Here is a 26,389-nt window from a genome sequence, read left to right on the forward strand (position 1 = left end):
CAGATTAGGGACCGAATGGCTAGGCAGCAGTTCTGCAGAAAAGGATCTAGGAGTTACAGTGGACGAGAAGCTGGATATGAGTCAACAGTGTGCCATTGTTGACAAGAAGGCCAATGGCATTTTGGGATGTATAAGTAGGGGCATTGCCAGCAGATCAAGGGACGTGATCGTTCCCCTCTATTTGACATTGGTGAGGCCATATCTGGAGTACTGTGTCCAGTTTTGGGCCTCACACTACAAGAAGGATGTGGAAAAATTGGAAAACGTCCAGTGGAGGGCAACAAAAATGATTAGGGGACTGGAACACATGACTTATGAGGAGAGGCTGAGGGAACTGGGATTGTTTAGACTGCGGAAGAGAAGAACGAGGGCTGATTTGATAGCTGCTTTCAACTACCTGAAAGGGGGTTCCAAAGAGGATGGATCTAGACTGTTCTCAGTGGTAGCATATGACAGAACGAGGAGTAAAGGTCTCAAGTTGCAGTGGGGGAGGTTTAGGTTGGATATTAGGAAAAACTTTTTCACTAGGAGGGTGGTGAAACATTGGAATGCGTTACCTAGGGAGGTGGTGGAATCTCCTTCCTTAGAAGTTTTTAAGCTCAGGCTTGACAAAGCCCTGGCTGGGATGATTTAGCTGGAGATTGGCCCTGCTTTGAGCGGGGGTTGGACTAGATGACCTCCTGAGGTCCCTTCCAACCCTGATATTCTATGATTTAAGGCAGTAAGATTATTCTAAGTTTACAATAAAACGGAATATCTTGTAGGGAATAGAAAAGAGGAGGAGGAGAAAGTGGGTGATGGGACAGCATGCAGAGGGGGAGACTTTCAATGGCACAAATGGTAATCAGGTGCCTAGTCCCAATTGGTGAGTTAGGCCTCTAACTGCCATTTGTACCTTTAAAAATCTCCCTCAGCAAGTGCATGTGCATAGGCATGGACCGTGAGAGTGGAGGTGTGAGAGGCAAGAGCATTTGGCAGGCCACCAATGACAGAGTTCTCCATAAGGAGTACTTGTGGCACCTTAGAGACTAACAAATTTATTTGAGCATAAGCTTTCGTGAGCTACAGCTCACTTCACGAAAGCTTATGCTCAAATAAATTTGTTAGTCTCTAAGATGCCACAAGTACTCCTTTTCTTTTTGCGAATACAGACTAACACGGCTGCTACTCTGAAAAGAGTTCTCCATAAAAGTCGAGACCAAATGGTACAACTTAAAGACAACCAGAGCACCAGATGGCATGGCGCTGAAGTGAGCGCATCCCCCACTCAGCTTATGCTCCAGCCAGTGTGAAGGTCTCAGAAGCTATCATTCAAAAACCCTTCATTTTCAACATTTCACCCCCCCCCCCAAAAAAAAAGTTTCCCCATTTTTCAGCCAGCTCCACTCAACAGCTTTTCCTGGATTCTCCTGATTTCACGCAAAGCACAACTACAGGCTTCCAGTGCTCGCCTGGTGAACTCCAATCCCTGACTGGCTCTGCAAAGAGCTCTCCTCCACTACGGGTCTCAGTGGAGGTCAGCGAAGCCCTCCTTCTCATTACCACACCTTCCTTTCCAAACGCTGCCATCTAGGGCTAGATGAAGAAACCACAAATCACCAGTGGAAAAGTGCCCCACTGCCCATGCACTGGATGATACCAGAAAGATAAGGACCCTCCCTCCCACACAATAAAGGAGAATGAATTACCCAACCACACATTAAAATAATGCAAACCACTCTCCAAAGGGAAGAAGAAAATATTCCTTCTTATACATGCAAATTTCTAGGAGATAGTTATGAACTACAATCATATGCAAAGAACTATCAGTTGCTGCAATAGTAGTAACTATTCTAAATTGTGGTTTCAGAGTAGCAGCCATGTTAGTCTAAATTCACAAAAAGAAAAGGAATACTTGTGGCACCTTAGAGCTGTAGCTCACGAAAGCTTATGCTCAAATAAATTTTAGTCTTTAAGGTGCCACAAGTACTCATTTACTTTATTCTAAATTGTGTTATAAAGAAGTAGATCTGATGGCTGGAGGCAACGGGGACAATTGCATTGTACAGCTTAAGTAAATTGACTTTCCATCTTCCATCCTTCTTAAAATCCCCATGCCTGTGACCATTAGAATTGTGCAGTGGTTCTGTCGTTAGTACAATCCAAGACTCAAGTTAACACATCCTCTCTCTCATGTTGCAAGTTTGACATTTTTAAAAGGGAGGAAAAAATTATGTTTACGCTATGAGTTCCAGGAATTTTCCCAGCTATAATTTTTATCATCAGACTAAACAAATTGAAGAACTATATCTTTATTAATGAAGTTTATATCTTAAAAGGTAGGTCAGTCAATACAGGACAGGACATTTTGTTTTGTAGTTTCAATACACAATTAAATTATTTGATTTTAAAAGCTCAGGAAACAGAGGGATTTGTAATGGTTGTTTAGGATTCCCTTATGTGTTGTTCCTGCAAGGACTTTCGGTGACAGGGGATGGATCACTTGATGATTACCTGTTCTGTTCATTCCCTCTGACGCACCTGGCATTGGCCACTGTTAGAAGACAGGATACTGGGCTAGATGGACTTTTGGTCTGACCCAGTAAGGCCATTTTTATGTTCTTTTGATGCATATGCTTAAACTTTTTTCGTTGTGATTTCTCCCATCAAAATCAATGGGACCGTGCTCCGTGGATTACGGTTAGCATGTGCATATGGCTTTGCAGGATTTAGATCTAAATTACTACCCTGTGCTTCCATCCTAATGTGATGGGCAGAGCAAGGTCTTCGAGCTTAATTTCATTCTTCTATTCCTCCTCATTGGATGCCTCAACTGCCCAGTCATTAGACTAATGGTGTCATTAAAATATTGTCAGGATGCCCTTAAGTACATAGGCACATACAGATTCAAACTTCGTTCACAAAATAATAAAGCAACTATGAGCATTAGATCTGGGCCATCCCTTATCAGCAGTACTACAATATACACCAATGATTCAAAGTACTGGAGATTACAGTAAAATACTACAGTTTCTACTGTAAAATCTTTTTTAATATAAAAACATTCAGCTATCTTTCTGGGTACTCTATAGTTCCTGCCACGCCTGTTCTGATGTTGAGGTTGCCATTCTTCACAAAATACAGCACCATCGTTTCTATGCCACCAGAGATGGAAATGATGCTGTGCCACAATAATTATACAGTACATTGAATGTGGAGTCCTTGCTCCGAAGAGCTTGCAAAACTAAAGGTCCTATCCGGTTCCCACTGAAGTCACGGCAAAGCTTGCACTGACTTCAGGGGGAGCATGGCTGCCACAGAAAACCAGGCTCTAAAATGGCAAATTAAAATACTTTATTATTTGTATTCCTCCTGGAAAGGGAGGAGAGTAATTTGAAGCCATGATTGAAGTCCATCCAAACATTCTTTATGTTGATGATATAAGCTGTTTTCCATAAAAGTTTATCTAGATTTACTGGATACTGGTATCACTATGCTAAAGCTCCTGAATGATCAAGGAAGGAATTTTAAAATGAGCTATATTTAAAAAATTAGCTAATCCCTCTTTATTCTCCATCCAGCCCCTAAATCAAAATATGAATATAAACACTGTATCTAGCTTAGGAGAATGTAAAGAATAACTAAAAGTGTCCAGAAAAAATCTGTATTAATTGATTGTAAAAAGAGATTTAGATTAGAGACCTAAAGTGAGGTTTTTCTGTAGCGTGAATTGAGTGGTATTAACCCAGGTTTGATAGCCCTGGGCACCAGATACATCGCGTTGTCAACTTTCATGATTTTAATTTTTCATTAGACTTGGTGTTTTTCTTAAAGTCTTAGCTGCCGGAGTCAAATGATTAACTGAAAATCTCAGTTTTCATCGCAATAATGTTTCTAACCCTCACAGAAAAGGAGAAAAGCTTAAAACATGAAGTAATTGTGGCCTAAAGGCTCAGGAGCCAAATGACAAATAAAAATAACCCAGTGTAAAAAACAAAACAAAACAAAAAAACCTCATGATTTTGGGGACCTGACCTGATCCAAATTTCTGGATAGAACAGATGCAGCAGTAATGTGAGCTTCCCCACAGGAAAAAGGACATTGCTGGGTAGTAGCACAGAACCATTTGCATTTTTGGAGCAGCTTCACTTTTCTGCTTGGTTCACTTTTCACCTGAAACATGATCAGCTGTTCAACCGCGCAGATAACTTCTCCCTCTCCCAAACCTCAACACCATAGATACAAAGAAGAGGAGCTGCTGAACAATCTCTGAAACAGGGATTCTCAGACTCAAGCTTGTGCCCTATGGGGAGGTGGCTGGTCACATGATGCTGGCTAGTCTCCTACCTTCCAGCTACTATACTGCATTGAAAGACAGCTAAAAATACAGTACATACTTTCCTAATGTTACTTTTTCATGTAAGCAATTGCTGTATCTTCTACAGGGGTGTTATGCAATCATGAATGGAGGAAGAGTGTGGTCTCAATAGACAGGCTGACTATTTAAAGTTCAGTCCTTACTATAAAATGGCAAATGGAGGTGAGAAAAGATGAATTGGAGTCTGATAGGCTTCTAGGTTTGTTTTTTGCCAAGCTTCTCGCTCATCAGCCAAGCCCCACTGAATTAAACTGAAAACTACAGACAATTTGGTCATTCAGTGCAACACACATACACCCCTTATTTGGGTATAATTCTGGGAGAGAAATTTAATTTTTATTCTACATTATTTAAGGCCTTCTCCAACATCAGGCATGGGGGGGGGGGGTGGGATGAGCAGCAGCATCCATACTGTTGGCATGATAGCCTCCAGCATGGAAGGTGGGAGCCCCTCATTTCATCCTGTTGCCACTGACAAGAACAGCTGTACAGAGTAGCTGGTTGATAATCGGTGTTTTTTTCTGCTATGGAGAATGAGGAGAACTATTATTCCCATCACATTCCAGGAGGCAGAATTTCCTCCATGCACGGCACTGTTGATAAAACATTGACTACAAGCCAAACAAACTCTTGTAAAGAACTCAAACAAGAGTAGGAAATACATTTTTTTTAAAGTCACTTATTAAAGCAGAGCTTCGTCATACGGTTTTCACTGCTTCCGTGAGAGGTGAACCCAGAAAGGAAGTCCACCCAATTTCAAAGTTATATAAATGAAAGTTTCGTGCTGCTTCCCACCTGATCTTTGCCAAAAACCAGAGGATATTACATAAGAATGTTAAGTGCCCTGTGTTTGTTTTGCTCAGTTTTCATGGATTTCATGGATTTTGGGATGAGCTCAGATTATTGACTAGCAACAAAGGGATTGCTTTTAAATCAGAGGTTCCTCCAAAGTTCACAAAAAAGTGAACTTTAAATAAGGGATTTTTTTAAAAATTAAAAAATGCTTTTCTAAATGAGGAAAAAAACAGCCCACCCTGCTACAAAGCCTGAAGTCAAAAGAAGGGATGGAATTCACTAACTGGATGAAATGTATAGTCCGCCGCACAAACTCTTTATATTTGGGGCAGGGACTGTCTTATTATATGCGTACAGGTGCCTAGAAAAATGGAACCTCTACACACTATTGTAACTAATAATCATAAAAACACCTTAAATTTGTAGCATTAACATTATATGTATTCATGCAATATGTAAAATCTATTATTTTGCAATCTTGTTAGCACCCCTTGGAAGTTTACACTTCAGATCTTCCTTCTGATAACACTTGAGACACAGCTTGGATAAAGAGAAATGGATTCCAAGCATGGTCCAAAATTCAGTTTAACCCAAGCCAATAATCAAGATGGTTTGAAAAAGTCTAGTTAATTTATGTTAAAGGGAAAAAAAAAGTGTCATTACTGGTAGTTTTTCATTCCCTTTTGTTCATGTATTTCCTACCTCCAGTTAGGCTAAACATCCTCTGTTACGGTATCTTGACATTTCTGTATATAGCCACCATGTGAAGTGCTTCCAACAGCACAAAAACACTTGCTCTTGGGAGATTTCCAGCTCTGCTTTGCAGATTTTAGACATTCAGCCAGCATAAACGACCTGGTTCATCCAAATAGAACCTCCAAAATTTTTGCGGTTCAATCAGTGCTAGCTAGTGTCACAGCTCAGGGCAACTCAGTCTGTAGTCCCCCTCTATGGTCCAGCAAAGGGCACCCACTCTAGACTTCCAAGACATCATCTCTCTTGGATGCAGACATGCACTTCACTCTCTTCTGAGTAGAGTATTTCCAGGCTGTACAATTCCCAGACTATACTTTGGTATCCTCAGCAAAAGACAAGCTGCCTACTTGGGCTTCTTTTGCCTTCTCTTCAGAGACGCTACACAGTGTAGTACACTGTGGTGTACAGTTACCACATAGCTATATCTAGGCAAGCACAGATTATTCTTAAGGTAAAAGCATTTCAGAGAAAACTAATAAAAGAAACTACACACGTTTATAAGCTTACAAAGGATCAGCCCAGTTCTAACATGGGCTCTGGCAAATAGTCCTTCAAAACCGCACACAGGGGTTTTCCTATAGTTTCAAGTTCATAACACTCTTTGCTCAGCACAAGAACACTCATGACTCTGTAAGTCTTTCATTTATCCACTTTGGGCCTTTGAAGAGACCGTGAATATGTTATAAGCCAAACAATGGTTTTCTGCTCAAGGCGCAACTTCAAAAGGATGGATTCAGAGATGGGTCATTTGCATTCCCCTCATCTCAAATGTTTCCTAGGAAATCCACTTCACACATGTTGTCCCAAAAAGTCCTTTGAAGTTCCTGGTGCTTCCCAGAGATTGCATTAATTCTGACTTCCTCTTAAAGAAATTCTATATACTCTCACAATAATATATAAACATTTGCATTTTTAATACATTGGACTCCTCAACCTTACTGAATTAAGTATTTTAACTTAATTCCATAAAGTTTGTTTCAGATATTGTCATATCTGTCATGGTTAGAGTGCAGTGTCCTTCCAAAATAAAACAACAGGGATTATCTTGAGGAATGTTTTTGGGCCTCACCTATTCATTTTTGGATCTGTGATACTTTGAGAACAACATTTAGCTCTTCTAATGGCCAACAGGCAAGGGCATTTAATATTGGTGTTTTGGAAAATTCTCTATTAACTCCACTTTTGTTTGTTCTTGACTTGAAACAATGTTATTTAACACGTTACATGCATTTTTACATGCCACAGTCAGGTTGAGATCTGTAGTGAATTCTGAAGGAACAAGGTGCTCCCTAAAGGAATGTCACTTGAGAGAAATCCAGAAGAGCAAGTCATAGCACAGTCTTGAAGAGCTATGCTAAATTATGTTCAGTAGTTTGAGAGAGTAGGGTCCTGCCCTGGGCAATACAGATCATTGCTAAGGCCTTTACATAAAATGGGAGGGGTGGAGAATTAAGTGGGAAGAGTCAGTGTAAAGGAAAAATTTGAGGCTTCCCTATTATAATCTGTGTTGGTCTGTAAATAAAAGAGAAGTTTCTTCTTTTGACTGTTTCCCTGTGAGAAGCCAGTGTAATTAGCCTTGGGTGACAGGTACATATTTCACAGGTACCTTGCCCACCCCATGTTCCTGGTTACAGTATCTACCTAATGCATCTAAACCTGATTGTATTATGAAATTAAATTGGTGATGAGTTATTTGTTAAATATATATGCATGTTAGATCTTAAGAAATTGAGAAATATTTTATTTCCTTGGCACCAACTCTCAGGCTTTCAAAAGAGGGCTCCTCTTCACTCTTTCTTGTAGGAAAAAAACCCGGGAGGTACAAATTACTATGTACTGGAGCTCACAGAATCTTTGGACTGGACTCAGGACCACAACAAAAGTAGGAAGGAACGGGTGTGAGAAAAATCCATAGTCAACGGCAGGCCCCCTTCCTGATCATCAAGTTCAATATAATTATCTAAGCTACTATAATTGATGTAGTATAAATGGTTTTTAATGGAGACTTAAAAAAAGCTTTTCAGACCATGTCTTCCTGTGGACGGAAGAGAGTTCATGTGATAGTCAGCTACATTGTTGAGCTTTACATTCCACAGAGATGCATCACTTTTTTTACATAAAAAAAAATTATAAATCACTTCTATACCTCTGTAAAATACATGGCACCTCATGTCTAAGTCTAACTATGTTCATAGTCTTTGTGCAGAAGACTGTACAGCCTATGGGCGGATCCTGAAAGGTTCTGATCACCTGCAGTTCTCACTGATTTTAATTGGAGTTGAGAGTTCTTAGCAACTTCAGGGGGTTATCAGTTAGCAGAATTAGACTCTAAACAGTGGGTCTGGACAATGTAATTAATGTTTTTCAGATGTTTCTGCCATAACAGGGAAAAACACAACCATCGAGAGATGACCATTCTTATATTTAACTTCTACTAGTAAAATGTTAAAGCCTCATTCAAATAGATCAGAGATTGGCCCCAAATAAAGTCCCAGAGCCATGCATCTGCAAATGTAAGAGTAGTTTAGTACTGGATCCAAACTTTATAGCTGACAGTTTCTCTCAAATGGGCAGAACCACAGTCTCTCCATTTGGTGCAGAGTTGAGATCCAGATATACTCAATGGCTTAAGGCCTTTTTTTTTTTTTTTAAACATTGTGACTGTTTTTAAAGCTCAAGAAAGTATAGAGTTAATAGAATTAACTTGAGCAAGGCACCATATACGATTCACCATTCTGTTCTGTCCAACACACCTTAGCCTGACCTACATACCACTTCAATTCCTTTTTAAAAGGCTGGATTTCAACCTCATTCTCCAGAGGCACAAGACTTCCTAAATGCAATTCATCATTCTTCATATTCTTCTTCAGATTGCTAGCAAAGGTGATTCTGTGTCACTGCCTTTGTTTTACCTGCATGGTACAGCATGTCACGAGGATACATTAGAACTAAGTATTATCAGTGGTCCTGCTGCACGAAGAATGTGAAACATGTATAGTAAATCCCACTCATTCCTCACTTATTTTTTAATGCTTATTAAAATGGATTGCTGCACAAACAACTCCATTCTTTCACCTCCTGTATCTACACGAATCACCTGCCACCTCCAGATGAGAGTTCACTCCTGGAATAGAACTGTGCAGTTAGCAAAATTAGGAAGATACAAAAGGAGTTTAATATACTTGAAGTTAAAACATTTTGGTAAATGAGAGGACATAAAAGCACTGGCTAAAATAAAACAGTATGTATAAACCAACCTCATAAGAATTTGACAAGAGTTTCCATTAAAAAGATTCCAACTGATTGTGAAAAACATTTTTAAATAAACGGTGGTTTGTTTTAATCTTGTGAAAGTGTCTTTTTTTTTAAAATCCCATTTGCCCTACAAGATTAAATTCACAATCAACTGAAAACCAGAACTATGACTGAAGTATCTTATTTAGGGTTGCTAGGTGTCCTGTTTCCATTAAAAGTCCAGTCTGCGGTGCATCAGGGATTATGAGCACCTCCCGGAAGCAGTGGCATGTCTCCCCACTGGCTCCTACGCATAGGGACAGCCAGGGGGTTCCGCGCACTACCCCCACCCCAGCCGCCACCTCCACAGCTCTCATTGGCCGGGAACTGCAGCCAATGGGAGCAGTGCCTGCTGATGCGGCAGCGTGCAAAGCCGCCTGGCCGCACGTCCGCATAGGAGCCAGAGGGGGTACATGACACTGTATTCCCCTTCTGCCCTCCAAACCCGTTGGTTCCCTTCTGGAGCCCCCTCCTGCACCCTAAACCCCCCATTTCTGGCCCCACACGGAACCTGTACCCCCAGCCCAGAGCCCATACCCCCTCCCACACCCCAACCCTCTGCCTCAGCCCGGAGCCCCCTCCCCTACTCTGAACCCCTCGGTTCCACCCTCCACCCCGGAGCCCCCTCCTGCAGCCCAATTTCCTCATCCGTGGCCCCACCCTGGAGTTTGCACCCCCAGCCAAAGCCCTCACCCCCTCCCACACCCCAACCCCCTGCCACAGCCTGGTAAAATGAGTGAGTAAGTGAGGGTGGGGAGAGCAAGCAACAGAGGGAGGGGGGATGGAGTGAGTGGGGGCAGGGGATGGGACAAGGGTGTTCAGTTTTGTGAGAGTAGAAAGTTGGTAAACCTAATCTTATTAGCATGTTAGCTGATTAAGCAGTACTGATTTCCAACTGTATTTAGGCACCTAAAGAGGCAGACAGGTTAAAATCCATTGATGTGCCTAAGAAAGTTAGGTGCCTTTCTGCATCTTTAGGTGCCTAAATACTTTTGGAAACCTGGGCCCAAGGTTACTGAGCCCAGAAATAAACTGGAAGATGCACAAAGCCTCTTTGAGAACCTGTCAGCAAGCCAAGTACACCTGTACCTTTGTCACAAGATCCTGACACAGTCACCTCTTCTGGTGACAACAAGCATGGATTAATTGGGTCCACACAGTAACTTCCACCCCACCCCACCCTCATCCTTCAAACCATCATTTATTTAGCCATATTGGTACAAGTGCATTCTGGGAAAATCTGGAAAGCTAATCCATGATGCTTCAGCTGGAAATTGAATGGCAGGGTATTATGCACAAAGAGCAGCACCAGCAGAATATGGAGTAATGCATTCTGGGATTTCTTACCACAGAGACCGAGGGGAGGAAGGAAAGTCTAGTTACATGAGTAGTTACAGGGACCCTTCTGCATAGTAAAAACAGTGTTACAAGCTGGTTACAGGAAGATGCAATGATTATTAACCAGGGCTTTGAGGCAGGGGTGCTGGAACAATTTGTACAGTGAAGGTGCTGAGAGCCACTGAACCAAACTGTAAACCCTATATATGATGGAAACCACTTCAAGCCGGGGGTATTTCTGCACCCCTAGTTTCAGCACCTATGCTTTGAGGTGTTGCTTGGGCACAAACAACATTAGTAACTGGTTACAAATGACAGGTGTCAGAGTAGCAGCCGTGTTAGTCTGTATTCGCAAAAAGAAAAGGAGCACTTGTGGCACCTTAGAGACCACTGAATGCATCCGATGAAGTGAGCTGTAGCTCACGAAAGCTTATGCTCAAATAAATTTGTTAGTCTCTAAGGTGCCACAAGTAGTCCTTTGGCTACAAATGGTTCAAGTCACAGCATGGACCGTCGCAATGGCAGCTGAGTGTCTCCACCCAGCACGGCACTAAGTACAGTAGCTGCAGCTAATATTCATTAAATCAAACTCGATTACACTCCTTCCACTTTCAAGCCCACTCTCCCACACAAGCCTCTAATGGCCCAATGCTGTAATTTTCCAACTTTGCTTCTAGTTTTGCTTTTTGTTTTATGGATACATAAACATTTCTCTCTTCTCAGTGTTTAAGTTGTGTACATAACTCATGCTGACTTCTTCCTCTCTTACTGAGGCGCACTCCTTATCCAGATTTCCGTCAGGGATCACAATGCTGCTTATATGACGCACTATTTGAAAAATCTCTCTCAAACATTAAAACAACATTTCTGCTGGCATTAGATGTTTAGAAGACATCTAAAAATGTCAAGAGTACCCAAGCTGGTTGAAGCACAGCACTGAAAGGATTTTATGGGACATTCCACAATCTCAGTCAGGTTAGACTGGCTCATACAGAGCCCCTGGCAGGGTCAGGAGATGGCTCTCAGAAGCCTGAATTTAAAAAAAATCTTCAATAAATCAAGTTAAAATCCTTTTAAGTCTCTTTGTAAGTGAGGACACCATGCTATAACCACTACATGTCATAAGCATGGGTATACTCAAGAGTGGTGTGTAGGGGCTATAGCAGTGAACTGGAAGTCAAGACTCCAGGGATCTATTCCTGGCTCTGTCTATCTCTGTGACCTCTGTCAAATCATTTAAATGCTCTGTACCTGACTCCCAGTCTGCTGTTCAGCAGCGAACACCACTTACCATCACTGACTAACTGTTCTATGCAAATTCAGAGAGAAGGATGTAGATTTAGGTCTCAAAGCTGCCATAACTAAGCATCTCATTTCACTCAGGATTATGAACTGGCAAAAGCCCAGCTAGGATATTAACTGTTATTCATATTGACATTTTCTATAACATTCCCACTTATCATAGGATGTCTACGGACATACAAAACACATGAAAGAGACCACAGTCCAGTCCATAAAGCAAGCAACATTTTTGCCCAGTTCTTTTATTGGCAACATACTGTGGCTGTAAGGCATGATGCAACACAACCTATTTTTCACAGCTGAACAAAAGCCTTTTGTCTCCATTACGAATTTACAGCAGTGGAGATACAGATATTGCACGTGTGGGTTTGACCAGTGTTGCTGCTAAGGTAACTAAAGCAAGAACTTTTGCATTGAAAACATATTGAACCAGAGTACTGCAAACATTAAGGGACCTTGAAATCTGTCCCATTTTTCTCTTGTAGCTGCTTTGGAATAGCAGCCCTTGCTTCAAAAAAGAAAACAAAAGCTTGTGACTAATAAGCTAACAGACATACATAAAGCTGTGTATGCTACAGTGTACATCAAATCCCACAATTTAGGTGGATGTTTTAGCCAAACTTTTTTTTTTTTAAATGGATGGATTGGCCTATATTATAGGTTTTGGAGCTGATGGCTGGGAGTGGGGTATGCTGTACTTGGGAGGGGGGGTAACGAGGAAGGTAGGGTTTTGAGCACCTGGAATGTGAAGCTCCTAGGTTTCTTTCTTTCAAATGGAAAGCCTGGGCCAGTGGCAAAATCAAGATACTAGAAGCCAAGAGGCCGATTTTTCTGCTGACACAGATCTACTGTGTGATTCGGGGCAAGTCACTTAGGCCTCCTGTAGATTAGGATTTAGAAGGCGTTAGCTAACACGTTAACAACCTAGTATAGACAAGGCAGCATGCTTTTAATACATGCTAAACTGGTTGATATAAAGCTTTAACTTGACCACTATAAGACATGTTAAAGGCACACTGCCTTGCCTACACAAGATTTAACACTAATATGTTGTCTAGACTAGGATTTGGAAGGTGTTAGGAACATGTTAACAGTTTAGTGTAGGCACAATAATATGTGTTACAGTGGTCAAGTTAAAGCTTTATATCTACCAGTTTAGCATGTGTTAAAGGCATACTGCCTTGTCTATACCAGGTTGTTCATATATTAGCGAACACCTTCCAAATTCTTGTCTGGAGAAAGCTTCTCAGTCCCATTCTGCCCCCACCCCCATCCTTTGTGAAAAAACAAAAACAAAAACCCCACCCCTTCAAAAGACTTGGGAAGCTTAATTTGAGATAATACAAATCCATTAGGTATCTCTTATCTGTATATCTCAAAGTACTTTCCAAAGGAGAGATCATCCCCATGTTACGAATGGGGAAAATCAAGTACAAGGAGTCAAGGACAGAGAGATAAAGTGACTTGCCTAAATTCTCTGCCATGGCAGAAACAGAAATAGGATCCAATCTTCTGAGTCCCAGTCTAGTGCCCCATCCACTGTATTATACTCCCCAAGCCAAGAAATTTGGTTCCAGATTTCAACTTTTGCCAAAGTTTTGTGGTATTGAAATCTCAGTATAATGAGCTGGCCAGTGTACATGAACCACTGTCCTCTACAGGATGGATTCAGAACTTCAAGACTGTGTCAATCATAAGCCATATATAGCTAACAATTTAACTCTGTGGCTCTCAACTCTGGTACACTGCTTATTCAGGGAAAGCCCCAGGCATGCCAGGCCGGTTTGTTTACCTGTTGCGTCCGCAGGTTCGGCCGATCGCGGCTCCCACTGGCTGTGGTTCACTGCACCAGGCCAATGGGGGCTGCAGGAAGGGCGGCCAGCACATCCCTCAACTCGCGCTGCTTCCCACAGCTCCCATTGGCCTGAAACGGCAAACCGCGGCCAGTGGGAGTTGAGATCGGCCAAACCTGCAGACGCAGCAGGTAAACAAAGTGGCCTGGCCTGCCAGGGCTTTCTCTGAACAAGCGGTGGACCAGAGTTGAGAACCACTGGTTTAGCTGAAGAGGGCAGGGTGTGTTCTTTTAGGATAGGAAGACTGGAACACTCATACTGGCAGCTGCTGCTGTGAAGTGCCAAGTGGCAAAATTAGTTTCCAGCTGTGAAATTCAGATACATTTTTGTAACATTAGTCACGAGTTGAGGGCTGTTTGGTTCCAGTGGGTTGGCTTAAGTCTATCTCTACTTAACTAACTTTGTTAGCTCCTTGGAGTCCTCATATGGGAGATTCTATAGAAATACAAATGTGGTTTTTTTCCCCCCAGGGATGCCCCCACTTCATCTTTAAGGAATAAAACAATTTTAAAAAAAATTGGCCACTGCTCCCTTGCAGTGTCAAACCAGCATAAGCCATGACAGCACCCATATGAAATATTTTACCATTAAAGGCTTTAAAAAAAAAAAGCGTTCAAGATGATATATTGACACCTAGCAATCTGAAGTATTACAAGCTTTATACGGCCCCATTTAAAATTTATGGTGCTTTAATGAGAGGGAGTTACTCTCACTCATACCATCATATTTTAGTAATAATTTCTGAAGGGTTATTTAAAAAAAAACTCACAGCTGAGCCGTATTTGTTTTTCTGCTACATTTAGAATGTGCCAACACTTAAATCATCAGAGTGTGTAACTTTCATATTTACTATACCTTTTACAAGCATGCTTAGCATACCACCCGAGAGAGACTACTGAGCCCACAGAAATGAGGAACCTGGATTAATTTAAAGGAGAACATTTCACAATCCATCTCCCCAGAATACAAGAGCAAGAAGCTGCTCAATTAAATTAATGGCAAGTAAATATGGAACAAATAAAAGGAAATTCATCTTAACGCTATGGCTAGCCACAATGTGTAATTAGATACTGATGGAATTCAAACTCAGGCATTGTGGCTCGAATTTTTTTAAATGGTTGGATAATCCTAAACCCACTAGCAATAATTATTTTTGTAGACTGGCATGATAAGCTACAAGTAACAAGAACTCAGGCCTCAGAATGTAAACTGACAGCCACAGAGGCGCCAGATGCTCATTACTCTATATACTGCTATATGAGTAGGTGCATTCTGGAGTGCTGGTTTACCTTCTTCCAAAGCATCTAGTAATGGTCTCTGCCCAAGAGAAAGGCTACCAGCTGGATAGATCAATGATCTTACCTATTATGGTATATCCTGTGGTGATCCAGCAGGAGGTGCTATACTACACCTTTGACTATCATATATGCTTTAGGAGACCTAGCTGTGGCCCAGAGGTTGAGGAAAGGGAAAGGTGGATTGAATAGAATAGAGGCCTCACTGCTCTCTATATTTCAACTCTTAGCCCTAACACCTACTTTAAGTTGTACTAACTAGAACCTAGAACTTGGATATACCGAAAGTCACACAAAGTACATTCCAGCCTCCTCAGCTCTGCAACAGTTAGTATTTTATTATTTACTTAATGCCCCAGAAGGCACGAGGTTGATAGATAAAAGACCCTGAAGAACATATGATCTACTGACAACAGTTTCCGGAGAAGGGGAGAGGCAAAGGAACACAATACACGATTGTAAAATAATTTCACATTCCTACTTGTGCTACTTTCCCCCGCTTTGCTGATACTAATCCAAGCCTCAGAGTAGCAGCCGTGTTAGTCTGTATTCGCAAAAAGAAAAGGAGTACCCGTGGCACCTTAGAGACTAACAAATTTATTAGAGCATAAGCTTTCGTGAGCTACAGCTCACTTCATCGGATGCATTTGGTGGAAAAAACAGAGGAGAGATTTATATTCACACACACAGAGAACATGAAACAATGGGTTTATCATACACACTGTAAGGAGAGTGATCACTTAAGATAAGCCATCACCAGCAGCAGGGGGGGGGAAAAGGAGGAAAACCTTTCATGGTGACAAGCAAGGTAGGCTAATTCCAGCAGTTAACAAGAATATCAGAGGAACAGTGGGGGGTGGGGTGGGAGGGAGAAATACCATGGGGAAATAGTTTTACTTTGTGTAATGACTCATCCATTCCCAGTCTCTATTCAAGCCTAAGTTAATTGTATCCAGTTTGCAAATTAATTCCAATTCAGCAGTCTCTCGTTGGAGTCTGTTTTTGAAGCTTTTTTGTTGAAGTATAGCCACTCTTAGGTCTGTGATCGAGTGACCAGAGAGATTGAAGTGTTCTCCGACTGGTTTTTGAATGTTATAATTCTTGACGTCTGATTTGTGCCCATTCATTCTTTTACGTAGAGACTGTCCAGTTTGGCCAATGTACATGGCAGAGGGGCATTGCTGGCACATGATGGCATATATCACATTGGTAGATGCGTAGGTGAACGAGCCTCTGATAGTGTGGCTGATGTGATTAGGCCCTATGATGGTATCCCCTGAATAGATATGTGGACAGAGTTGGCAACGGGCTTTGTTGCAAGGATAGGTTCCTGGGTTAGTGGTTCTGTTGTGTGGTGTGTGGTTGCTGGTGAGTATTTGCTTCAGATTGGGGGGCTGTCTGTAAGCAAGGACTGGTCTGTCTCCCAAGATCTGTGAGAGTGATGGGTCGTCCTTCAGGATAGGTTGTAGATCCTTGATGATGCGTTGGAGAGGTTTTAGTTGGGGGCTGAAGGTGATGGCTAGTGGCGTTCTGTTGTTTTCTTTGTTGGGCCTGTCCTGTAGTAGGTGACTTCTGGGTACTCTTCTGGCTCTGTCAATCTGTTTCTTCACTTCAGCAGGTGGGTATTGTAGTTGTAGGAATGCATGATAGAGATCTTGTAGGTGTTTGTCTCTGTCTGAGGGGTTGGAGCAAATGCGGTTATATCGTAGCGCTTGGCTGTAGACAATGGATCGAGTGGTATGATCTGGATGAAAGCTAGAGGCATGTAGGTAGGAATAGCGGTCAGTAGGTTTCCGATATAGGGTGGTGTTTATGTGACCATCGCTTATTAGCACCGTAGTATCCAGGAAGTGGATCTCTTGTGTGGACTGGTCCAGGCTAAGGTTGATGGTGGGATGGAAATTGTTGAAATCATGGTGGAATTCCTCAAGAGCTTCTTTTCCATGGGTCCAGATGATGAAGATGTCATCAATGTAGCGCAAGTAGAGTAGGGGCATTAGGGGACGAGAGCTGAGGAAGCGTTGTTCTAAGTCAGCCATAAAAATGTTGGCATACTGTGGGGCCATGCGGGTACCCATCGCAGTGCCGCTGATTTGAAGATATACATTGTCACCAAATGTGAAATAGTTATGGGTCAGGACAAAGTCACAAAGTTCAGCCACCAGGTTAGCCGTGACAGTATCGGGGATACTGTTCCTGACGGCTTGTAGCCCATCTTTGTGTGGAATGTTGGTGTAGAGGGCTTCTACATCCATAGTGGCTAGGATGGTGTTTTTAGGAAGATCACCAATGGACTGTAGTTTCCACAGTGGTGTCTCGAAGATAGCTGGGAGTGCTGGTAATGAAGGGCCTGAGGAGGGAGTCTACATAGCCAGACAATCCTGCTGTCAGGGTGCCAATGCCTGAGATGATGGGGTGTCCAGGATTTCCAGGTTTATGGATCTTGGGTAGCAGATAGAATACCCCAGGTCGGGGCTCCAGGGTTGTGTCTGTGCGGATTTGTTCTTGTGCTTTTTCAGGGAGTTTCTTGAGCAAATGCTGTAGTTTCTTTTGGTAACTCTCAGTGGGATCAGAGGGTAATGGCTTGTAGAAAGTGGTGTTGGAGAGCTGCCTAGTAGCCTCTTGTTCATACTCCGACCTATTCATGATGACGACAGCACCTCCTTTGTCAGCCTTTTTGATTATGATGTCAGAGTTGTTTCTGAGGCTGTGGATGGCACTGTGTTCTGCATGGCTGAGGTTATGGGGTAAGGGATGCTGCTTTTCCACAATTTCAGCTCGTGCACGTCGGCGGAAGCAGTCTATGTAGAAATCCAGGCTGCTGTTTCGACCTTCAGGAGGAGTCCACCCAGAATCCTTCTTTTTGTAGTGTTGGCAGGAAGGTCTCTGTGGGTTAATATGTTGGTCAGAGGTGTGTTGGAAATATTCCTTGAGTCTGAGACGTTGAAAATAGGATTCTAGGTCACCACAGAACTGTATCATGTTCGTGGGGGTGGAGGGGCAAAAGGAGAGGCCCCGAGATAGGACAGATTCTTCTGCTGGGCTAAGAGTATAGTTGGATAGATTAACAATATTGCTGGTGGGTTACGGGAACCATTGTTGTGGCCCCTTGTGGCATATAGCAGTCTAGATAGCTTAGTGTCCTTTTTCTTTTGTAGAGAAGCAAAGTGTGTTTTGTAAATGGCTTGTCTAGTTTTTGTAAAATCCAGCCACGAGGAAGTTTGTGTGGAAGGTTGGTTCTTTATGAGAGTATCCAGTTTTGAGAGCTCATTCTTAATCTTTCCCTGTTTGCTGTAGAGGATGTTGATCAGGTGGTTCCGCAGTTTCTTTGAGAGTGTGTGGCACAAGCTGTCAGCATAGTCTGTGTGGTATGTAGATTGTAATGGATTTTTTACCTTCAGTCCTTTCGGTATGATGTCCATCTGTTTGCATTTGGAGAGAAAGATGATGTCTGTCTGTATCTGTGCGAGTTTTTTCATGAAGTTGACAGATTTCCACTCTATACGGCTAAATTCAGTGCCTTGCATAATGACAGGTTTCAGAGTAGCAGCCGTGTTAGTCTGTATTCGCAAAAAGAAAAGGAGTACCCGTGGCACCTTAGAGACTAACAAATTTATTAGAGCATAAGCTTTCGTGAGCTACAGCTCACTTCATCGGATGCATTAGCCTGTCATCTTTTGTAGGGAATTTTTAACTTTGCCTTTTTCAGTTTTTAAACATTTTTAAAATAACTTTTGCTTGTTCCATTTAGTTTTAGTTTTAACTCTCCACCCCCTCCTCTAATTAAAATTCTGCCTCACTACCACCACCACCACCACACACACACACACACACACACACACACACACACACAACTACCTCCGCTGCACCCACTCATATTGTTCCTTAAGGCTGGGCTCTGCCTGTTCCCCAAGTACTTTAGTCCCTCACAGCCCTCCACTTGCTGCATGAGGCCAAGCAGGGGTGGAAGCAGCCCAGAGGCTCTCATCCCTAGAGGCACTGGGTAGCTGAAAGAGAATTTCTTCATGCTCACAGGGGCGTGGTGAGGGAGGGCTACAGTGATGGGAGGCCGAAGTGAACTCTCACTGAGCCAGCTGATGAGCAGGAGGGCAGAACACTTCAGGTACCCTCCTGATCCCTTAAAAGGGAGTAGGCCAAAATCACATCCACATTCAAAGTGCTGAAGTAAGGAACCTCTCAGCACATGAAGCACCTCTACTTAGTGGCTTTTTCCCAGGAGGGCAAGTTGGGGGGAAAAAAACAGCCAGAGTAATTTTCTCCATAGACTGACAGGTTTTCAAGTTTGAAGAAACAGAGGCAGTCTCTGCCCTGAAGATGTTACAGTCTAAACAGACAAGACAAAGGGATGGAAGGTGCACAGATCGGTGAAGTGACTTGCCCATGCAGGTCAGTTGCAGAGGTGGGCATAGAACTGAAGTCTTACTGTACCAGCCTAGTGCCTACCCACTGGACCACACTGCCTATATTTTGAAAGCATCAACAGATATCAGTTACATTCTCTTATTGTGTAGAGCTGGCTAGGAAACTCAATTCCACTTCTGCAAAAAAATGAGGTTTGGAAAAATTTTCAGATTTTCTGATTCAGGCTGCGGAAAAAACAACAACAACCAAAAAAAAACCCAGAAAAAAAACTTCTAAACTTTTTGCCAAGGTGGAATTTTGCCAAATTTAGTTTCGGGAACGTTTTGGTGTTTCCAAAATAAAATACGTTCCCTGCATTCTCAGGGTCCCTGGGAGCTGGAGCCTTAGCTGCCTGCCTGGTGGGTCCCTAAGGAGCCAGGGGAGTCTGGAAGCCCTGCAGTCACCAGGTGGGCTGCCAAGGGGTCGGGAGAGTGAACTGTCAGGAAATCTGCCTGACTTTCTTAAATAAATAAATTAAAATTAAATTAAATTAAAAATCCACCCAAACTGACAAATTCCCATGGAATGTTTTGCTTTCAATGAATCTTCATTTCCCGACAGAAAGTTGTTCATTTGAAAAATTTTCCAACCAGCTCTGTTATTCTGATACTTCAGATTGTATCCAGGATGGTAATTTATGCACTAAATCTAAGAGCTGCAACACTAACCAGGAAGGTGTTGATTTCCCTCTTGGTTTACTTGTTTGTTTCTGCACTTTGGCAAACACCTTCGCCTTTTGTTTTCTGGGACGATTTCAGCTCAGTTTTCCAGGCATGGGGATTTTTCACTAAAAGTAACCAGATTTAATTTCACTGCCACATTGAGATGGCTATAAATCTCAGCATGCCAATGCACAACAAGCCTTGAGTACGAAAGCCCTGTTTTACTACAGGCCAAATAGCAGTGTCTATTTCAGCGATTTAAAGTGTTTTTCAAATAACACATTTGCACAGCTTAAATGGAAACATATTGTCAGCTTTTGGCAGTTTAAGTGCAAACATCTGTCTTGAAAGATGTGTGGTACCACAAGAGCCTTTCTGATAGGAAGTCAATCAATAGAGATATTAACTGGAACTGATCTGAGGATTTAAGATATTCTAATTCACTCACAGAATCATAAACAGACTAATTTTAAATGTCCTATGATGGGAATCACACCTCTGCTCCTGGGAGGCAATCCCACAGCCTGAGGGAGTTCAAAGAGGCTTCCCACAGATACTTAATTCTAATTATTTTTTCCCCTCTGAATTTCATCCTAGTGTAGCCTTATCTATAGTTATAGGTCTCTATAAAAATATTACACACCCCAAGGTGAGGGTTTACAGCTACTTCAATCTGTGAGAGTCCAGCTCCCAAAATGGACTACAGTAGAGAGGTGATCAATCAGAGGAGGATCCTATGGTGCACAACAAACACTACATAATGCTCTTTCTGTAATAATTATTTTTACTAGCATTACAATATACACATAGCAATCTGGTAAAGGAGAGAGAGACGAATAGAGAATGTGTTGTATTTGCATGACTCACACCATGCTTTGTGGGAAAACCCAGAGTTAGTCCTCCTCTTCCTCACCAGGATCGCCCCAGTGGTTGGCATCTCCCCCATCAAGGCACACAGACACGTAATGTATCATGCTGACACCCATGGGGCTTCATACATATTTATGAAAGTTTTAACCCCTTTTCCTTATTTGAACTTCACATCTCACGACTTTTGGGATTCCTGTTTTTTACAGGCCAACTCATTACCATTTACATCACCTTATCACGACAGTAACCTTAAGAAAGTCTCTGACATTCCACCCCGGCTACCAACAGCCATCCTGTCTACTAATCTCTGGTAGATATTATTAACCACATGCAGCAATTATTTTCAAAACATCAGCATATCACAAACAGAGATACAAGCTCAGCAGGTTTATTATTAACTTGCTTATGCTAATTTTATCCTAGATCCTAGGGCCTAATTTGGCTAAGATAAATATTTTACAGGCAAGGAGGCCCTATGTTACAACTTTAATTAATGCATATGTTGCACCTTTATAGCCTAAATATCCTGGATACCTTTTGTCCTTGGCTATGCTACTACTCCTAATTATTCCTGTTCAGGCACCCTGAACATTTCCTCTCTCACCAGGGTGCTTACACACTATTAATACTGGAAATAGTTGTGTTATAACCACTTGAATTGTGGTAGCACTTTGGCACTGACCAGTCATTGACCAGGACCTCATGGTGCTAGGTACTGTACAAATGCAGAACAAAGACTCAGCCCCTGCCCCCAGGAGCTTCTCCCCAGTGGCAGAAGCCTTTTAGTCCAGCTATCCACATTAATTTTCCACAAAAAGTCAGCCCATTCATGCCCCTGTTCACTTTTGTTGCTTTTTTCTTAACTCAGATAGGAGTTTAAATGATGTTAATGTGTATGTTTACATTTAGAAGGCAGTCTCCACATTATTTATTGCAATTTATATAACAAACGGATGGACTTCTACCTATCTACGTGTACAAGTATCCTCAGTAGCTTTATAAAATGGAGTTGTTACAACAACTCCATCAGCCTTACTACAGCTCCAGCAGTTGCCTTTAAGCAAAAATAACGAGGCCTAAAGAAGACACTGAAAAATGCTCTCCACTTACCATATCCCCACCACAACCACATGGTCAATAATGGTCAATACATTGGAGCTATTTGGTACAAAGAGGAGGAGCAAGTGTCACAGGCAAGGGGCAAGTTTTTTGGTAGCTTCATGGCAAAGTAGAGTTTTAAGTATGATAATGAATTATTTTGCAGATATTTATGAGCAGCTTCTCCCAAGCATGACAGGCAGCATGAGAATTGAATAAGAGGTTGATGAGGCTGATGTTGTGGGCTGATCAGATGTAAAATTTGGCCTTTCAGTTCTGAATGAGAGAAAATAGGTGGGGCAGGGCTTGACCACGAAGGGCATTAAAAATGAAGACAAATAGCTTATTTCTTATGCAATAGAGAAGGAGGAGCCAGTGGAAAGATGCAAAGAAAGGGGTGACATGGTTAAAGCAACTGGGTAAAAAAAATTATCTTTTCAGCAGCATATTGGAGGGACATGGATAGAGTAAGATTGTCAAGGCCAGAGAGAAGGATGCTGCAGTAATCAAGATGAGAGCATGGATGAGAGTTTTAGCTGTGTGGATAACTAGGAAAAGTTGTATCTTAGAGAAGTTATGCAGAAGATTCTGCAAGACTTAAACATTCTCTATGTCCACACATTCAGGGTGAGGTCTGAGTTGAAGATGACATCCAGTTACTGAACTGATTGACATGCAGAATGATGGCATTGTCCATAGTGATCGAGAAAGGAAGCGTGGGGAGAGCTTGGGGAGGAAAAAAGTAGGATCTCTGTTTTAGCCATTTTGAGCTTGAGCTGCCAGCTAGGCATCCACAGGGAGATGTCAGAGAGACAGGCTGACATTATTAATTTCGACAGGCTGGAGCAGGGACACAAATCTGTGAATTGTCCATATAGAGAAGGTAGTTGAATTTGTGTGTATGCTACATGTGACTCCAGTTTGGAACAGGGGTGTTCCATCGCCTGTTTACAACACAGCTGCAAATTGTACTGTGGACGGGGCAGACCAGTATTTTTAATCTGTGCTCTCTAGTTGGCCTAAAGCCCAAGACTTGCAGCTTTAGTCCAGTTATTGAATAGGTAGGTCATGTCCACACTTCCTTGACATAACTAGGTCAAGGGACAATAGTGCTGCAATTGGTTCCCTTCCAGTCCTTCGCTTCTAACGAAAAAAGAGACTAAGGTTTATTCTGCTCAGAGCTTCAGACAAATTCTCTAAACATTCCTACTTTTGAGAAAAAACATTGTAGATGCACTGGGGAAAGTCAATTAAGGAATCCCAGAGGGATAAGTGCCATTATATTCTTATAAATCATATTAAATATGCAAGCTCTTCAGGGCAGGGGCTTGTCTTGCTGTATGCATTGATGGACCATAGCACACTGTGGGCATTACACAATAACTGTCCTATGGTGCCTGATATCAGAGTCTATTAATTATTTGCATTATGGTAGCATATAGAGGCCTCACTAGAGGCTGGGGTCCCATTGTGCTAGACAGGCCCCTTACATTCCAAGTAGAGCAAAGGGGCAAAGCGTGACACTGGAAACAGGCACAGAGGTGAAATAACTAGCACAAGGCCACACAGCAGGTCACCGGAAGAACCAGGATTAGAACTCAAGTCTCTCAAATTACACTTTAGCGTCCTCTTCGCTGGACTGGACTGTCTATCAATGCTAGGCATTGGCCTCTTCAGAAATGCCTTATGTAGCATGTGATACAAGGGGTTTTTCTGCACTACAGTTAGATTCCTTCCAGAAATGCAAAGTTGGCTCTTAGACACACCCACTATAGTGCTCTCTTGCCCTTGTCAAGTTAATGCACTGTAGTCATAGCCTCATGCATAAAGAAGTGGTAGGAAAGTTGCATAAGTGCTGTGTAAGTCCTTGTGACCATACTTGGTAAGTATTTTGACTGAGATGGATGTGTCAAAAGCATTTTTTACCAGTGTCATTTTAGCAAGCTCCTTCTCTGCCACCTCCCAGCATCAGGTCCTGTCCTCTGAACTACACTGCCATCTCTCACGCTCTTGGGAAGACCGACTTTAAAATAAAAATGTGTAAACATATTCCCCAAACTCAGGAAGTTCAAAGGTTTCACAAGTTTATTTCCCGAAGTGCAGAGGAATTCAGCTGTTTCTTTAGACTCACTGACTGCCGCACAGCAGTGGTCATGAAAGGGAGGTGTCCCTTTGAGGAAGTGAATTCCTTTGCCAGCAAGTGGGTGGACAAAGCATCGGAAGACAAAGTCATGACAAATATTTTAAAAAAAGTCAGAACAGGAGGATAATGTTTTGAAGAGAACAGGTCCCTTTGAAATTCTCTCTGGGTCAGGAGACTGTGTCGGGATTTTGCAATGGCACAAGGCAGAAGAAAAGGAAACTGTCCAGAACAAGAAGCAGACTTGCACTGCCAGGACAAGTGGCCCAGCAGCTCCACTATGCACTACTAGTACATACTTGTATTTGGGTTTATGAACGAGAGGGGGCGCAAGCGTGGATGGGGATCTCAACTGCTGCAGAGATGGGAGGGGGTTGCGGGAGGACAGGACTGGAGCAAGTATATCAGATTCAGTCTGTGTCTGCTCAGAACAAAACTGCATAAAAAACACAGTTGTGTCATTTGGCAGGGGCTGAGAGAACACCGTCAGTTGATGCAAGTTCACACTTTCACATTCTAGATCCTAAGAATTGTCAATAGGGGGCTTCTGTGCCTCCAATCCCAAAGGTCTGCAGGATGCGGCCTGTCACCTAAGCTCAGGACAGTGGGAGCTGGACAGCTATCGGGACACAGGAAACGCCACAAAAGACGTAACACCTAAGACGACAAAACACAGCAAACCATGGAGTAAATCTCAGCAACCATTAGGAATATTTTATAAAGCCCTTTTCTCATGCTCTTTCCTGTAGCGTGGAGTAGACACAGTAAGAGCCAAGACAACTCTGGTAGGAAGCCATGGGGAACTGTGTGATGAAGGCAGAGGTTGGAAAGCTGGCGGAGTCTGCATATGACCAGTCATATCACCCTTATACCTCTCTCTCCTCCCCCCGCTAGTCACATGGCCATCCAGTCAGCCCAGACTGGCAACAGCTGCAAAACTACCCTGAGAACCACCCCGTCCCCAGAGAATTTCCCCTCTCTACATCCTGCCATTGCTCCTCACCTTTAGACAAAGCTTGAAAAATCCTCTTGCCTACTTTACCATGGGCAAGTAGGACATTTTGCTTTGCAAATTAGCGAGCTTAAATTCCGCAGATATTGCTCTAACTTTGCACTGAAATAAGTTTTCAATTCACCTTGGTTGTGACAACCTTTCCAACGTGAACTGCTGCAGTGCTGTCTTCCTCAGCGTGCAAACAGATACCTCAGTGGCTCCTGCTCAGAGTTTTGACAAGCAACAGCAAAAGTGAAATTAAAAGAGTGATTTAAAAAAAATAAAACAATCTGTTCTTAAGTTTCCTAAGCAAAACTTGTCCCAGTCTGAGGGCTGAGATCTGACACACACAATAGCTACATGTAAGGGACTTGAGCATAGTGGTTAGAGCACAGGTCTGCACACACCAGTAGTTTTAGTCTCTGCTCTTACTACTAGCTCACTGTGAATACTTGGTAAGTCAGTCTCTGTTTCTTGATTTCTGTAAAATAGGGGAGGAATAATAATTACCTTCTTCAGAGGCATGAGGAGAGACTTAACTGACTTTTGTGAAGCACCAAGAAATCCTTGAATGAAAGGGTCTACAAGCAGTACAAGGAACCTTATTATGTACAGCTGAAAACCTATCACAGCTTCACACCCATGAGTTCTGTGATTTGGGGGTTTTCCTTGCCTTGTTTAAAAAAAATCAGACTGCGTTTTGAAATTTGGTGGGTGCCTATGTAATACCGACAGACCCCAGTCGTCAGCGGTGGGCAGGCTTGAACCTGGGACCTCTGGAGCTTAGTGCATGAGCCTTTGCAGCAGAGGTGGCCAAATTATGGCCCGTGGGACCGTTCTGCCCAGCCCCTGAGCTTCTGGCTGGGGAAGCTAGTTCCTGGCCCCTCCCCTGCTGTCTCCCCTCCCCCACAACCTCAGTTTGTGGCGCCACCAGTGCTCTGGCCCACTACTTCTGCTGAACAGCACAGCAGTGTGGCTGGCTCTGGCTGGGCAGCGAGCTCCTGCTGCTCTAAGCAGCATGGTAAGGGGGCGGGAAGCGGGGGGGGGGGGTGGATAAGGGGCAGAGGGTCCAGGGGGATGGTCAGGGGACAGAGGAGGTTGGATAGGCGTGGGAGTCCCAGGGGGCCTGCCAGGGGGCAGGGGTGTGGATGGGGTCAGGGCAGTCAGGAGATAGGGAGGGTTGGTTAGGGGTAGGGAGGGTCCTGGGGGGGCA

General features: G+C 42.8%; 1 protein-coding gene across 4 annotated transcripts in view; it reads right to left on the reverse strand.

Annotated features, from left to right (window-relative positions):
* LOC119859806 (rho GTPase-activating protein 7-like) overlaps positions 1-26,389 on the reverse strand; it is a 114,848-nt gene that overhangs the window by 55,416 nt on the left and 33,043 nt on the right. Inside the window, exon 2 of one of the 4 annotated variants that reach the window (XM_043491010.1) lies at positions 25,319-25,397. The exons of 2 other annotated variants lie outside the window; for them this stretch is intronic. The gene's annotated coding sequence lies outside the window, so the exon portion shown is untranslated. Of the gene's footprint in view, positions 1-16,789; positions 16,801-25,318; positions 25,398-26,389 lie in introns of those variants that run through there. One more of the 4 variants, XM_043491009.1, reaches the window with a different exon arrangement.

Source organism: Dermochelys coriacea, chromosome 8, assembly GCF_009764565.3.
Source record: "Dermochelys coriacea isolate rDerCor1 chromosome 8, rDerCor1.pri.v4, whole genome shotgun sequence".
Classification (NCBI taxonomy): Eukaryota; Metazoa; Chordata; order Testudines; family Dermochelyidae; genus Dermochelys; species Dermochelys coriacea.